General features: G+C 58.8%; 1 protein-coding gene across 1 annotated transcript in view; it reads right to left on the reverse strand.

Moving 5' to 3' along the window:
- LOC102043769 (bromodomain-containing protein 2-like) overlaps nt 1-1766 on the reverse strand; it is a gene marked incomplete at its 3' end in the record, with an annotated part of 31577 nt that extends 29811 nt beyond the window's left edge. The window contains exon 1 of the mRNA XM_031065586.1: nt 1570-1766. The remainder of the gene's footprint in view (nt 1-1569) is intronic.
- Nucleotides 1767-2512: the final 746 nt, after the last annotated feature.

Genomic DNA, 2512 nt, shown 5'->3' on the forward strand with positions numbered 1-2512 from the left:
CCAGGGGGTCATCGACCCAACCATGGGGTCATCAACTCAACCCCGGGGACATCCAATCCAACCATGGGGTCATTGACTCAACCGTGGGGTCATCAACTCAACCATGAGGTCATCGACTCAACCATGGGGTCATCGCCTCAACCACAGGATCATCAACTCAACCATGGGGTCATCGACTCAACCATGGGGTCATCGCCTCAACCACAGGATCATCAACTCAACCATGGGGTCATCGACTCAACCATGGGGTCATCGCCTCAACCACAGGATCATCAACTCAACCATGGGGTCATCGACTCAACCATGGGGTCATCGCCTCAACCACAGGATCATCAACTCAACCATGGGGTCATCGACTCAACCATGGGGTCATCGACTCAACCATGGGGTCATCGACTCAACCACGGGGTCATCAACTCAACCATGAGGTCATCGACTCAACCACTGGGTCATTGACTCAACCACTGGGTCATCAACTCAACCATGGCGACATCCAATCCATCCATGGGGTCATCGACTCAACCATGGGGTCATCAACCCAACCGTGGGGACATCCAATCCATCCATGGGGTCACCAACTCAACCACTGGATCATCAACTCACGGATCATCAGGTGAACCATTGGGTCATCCATCCACGGGATCACTGACTCAACCACTGCGTCATCAACCAAATCACTGGATCATCCAATCCATCCATGGGGTCATCGACTCAACCATGGGGTCATCGACTCAACCATGGGGTCACCAACCCAACCACGGGGTCATCAACCCAACCATGGGATCATCGACTCAACCATGGGGTCATCGACTCAACCATGGGGTCATCAACTCAACCACTGGATCATCAACCCAAGCATGGGGTCATCAACTCAACCACGGGGTCATCGACTCAACCACGGGATCATTCCCCAGTTCCTGTAGACCCCCAACATTCCCCAACCCCTGGAGAACCCCAACCCTCTCCAGTTCCTGCAGGTCCCCGACCTTCTCCAGTTCCTGGAGAACCCCAACCTTCTCCATTTCCTGGAGAACCCCAACCTTCTCCAGCTCCTGCAGACCCCCAACCCTCTCCAGCTCCTGCAGGCCCCCAACCCTCTCCAGTTCCTGGAGAACCCCAACCCTCTCCAGCTCCTGCAGACCCCCAACCTTCTCCAGTTCCTGGAGAACCCCAACCTTCTCCATTTCCTGGAGAACCCCAACCTTCTCCAGCTCCTGCAGACCCCCAACCCTCTCCAGCTCCTGCAGGCCCCCAACCCTCTCCAGTTCCTGGAGAACCCCAACCCTCTCCAGCTCCTGCAGACCCCCAACCTTCTCCAGTTCCTGGAGAACCCCAACCTTCTCCATTTCCTGGAGAACCCCAACCTTCTCCAGCTCCTGCAGACCCCCAACCCTCTCCAGCTCCTGCAGGCCCCCAACCCTCTCCAGTTCCTGGAGAACCCCAACCCTCTCCAGCTCCTGGAGAACCCCAACCCTCTCCAGCTCCTGGAGAACCCCAACCCTCTCCAGCTCCTGGAGAACCCCAACCCTCTCCAGCTCCTGGAGAACCCCAACCCTCTCCCGAGCTCACCGGGAGGTTGAGCTTGACGGCGTCCACGGGCTGCTGGAAGGGCCACGCGAACTGATGCTTCCAGAGGGTCTTGAGGACCACCTTGAGCAGATACTGCAGCTGGTTGGTTTGGCGCTTGGGTTTGTTGGGGTTGGAGGTCTCGGGCGGCGGCGGATTGACCCCGACGCCGCCCCCGGGCTGGGCCTGGCCGGGCGCCGGCGCCGCCAGGTGGCAGCAAGGGGGTTGGGACCACCCTGAGGTGGCAGCAAGGGGGTTGGGACCACCCTGAGGTAGATTTGGGATCAACCTGAGGAACCTGAGGTGGCTTTGGGGGTTGGGACTGTCCTGAGGTGGATTTGGGGGTTGGGATCACGCTGAGGTGGATTTGGGACCACCCTGAGGGACCTGAGGTGGCACCAAGGGGCTTGGGACCATCCTGAGGTGGCACCAAGGGGATCGGGATCACCCTGAGGTGGCACCAAGGGGGTTGGGACCACCCTGAGGTGGATTTGGGACCACCCTGAGGGACCTAAGGTGGCATCAAGGGCGTTGAGACCACCCTGAGCAGGCACCAAGGGGATGGGACATCCTGAGGTGGATTTGGGATCAACCTGAGGGACCTGAGGTGGCACCATGGGGGTTTGGATCACCCTGAGGTGGCACCAATGGCTTGGGACCACCTTGAGATGGCACCATGGGGGTTGGGACCACCCTGAGATGGATTTGGGGGTTGGGACCACCCTGAGGGACCTGAGATGGCTTTGGGGTCATCCTGAGAGGCTCCAAGGGGGTTGGGACCACCCTGAGATGGATTTGGGCATTGAGATCATCCTGAGGGACCTGAGATGGCTTTGGGGTCACCCTGAGGGATCTGAGGGAATTGGGACCACCCTGAGGTGGATATGGGACCACCATGAGGCATCTAAGGTGGCTTTGAGAGTTGGGATCAACCTGAGGGGACACC

Source organism: Geospiza fortis, unplaced genomic scaffold (genome assembly GCF_000277835.1).
Source record: "Geospiza fortis unplaced genomic scaffold, GeoFor_1.0 scaffold739, whole genome shotgun sequence".
Taxonomy (NCBI): Eukaryota; Metazoa; Chordata; class Aves; order Passeriformes; family Thraupidae; genus Geospiza; species Geospiza fortis.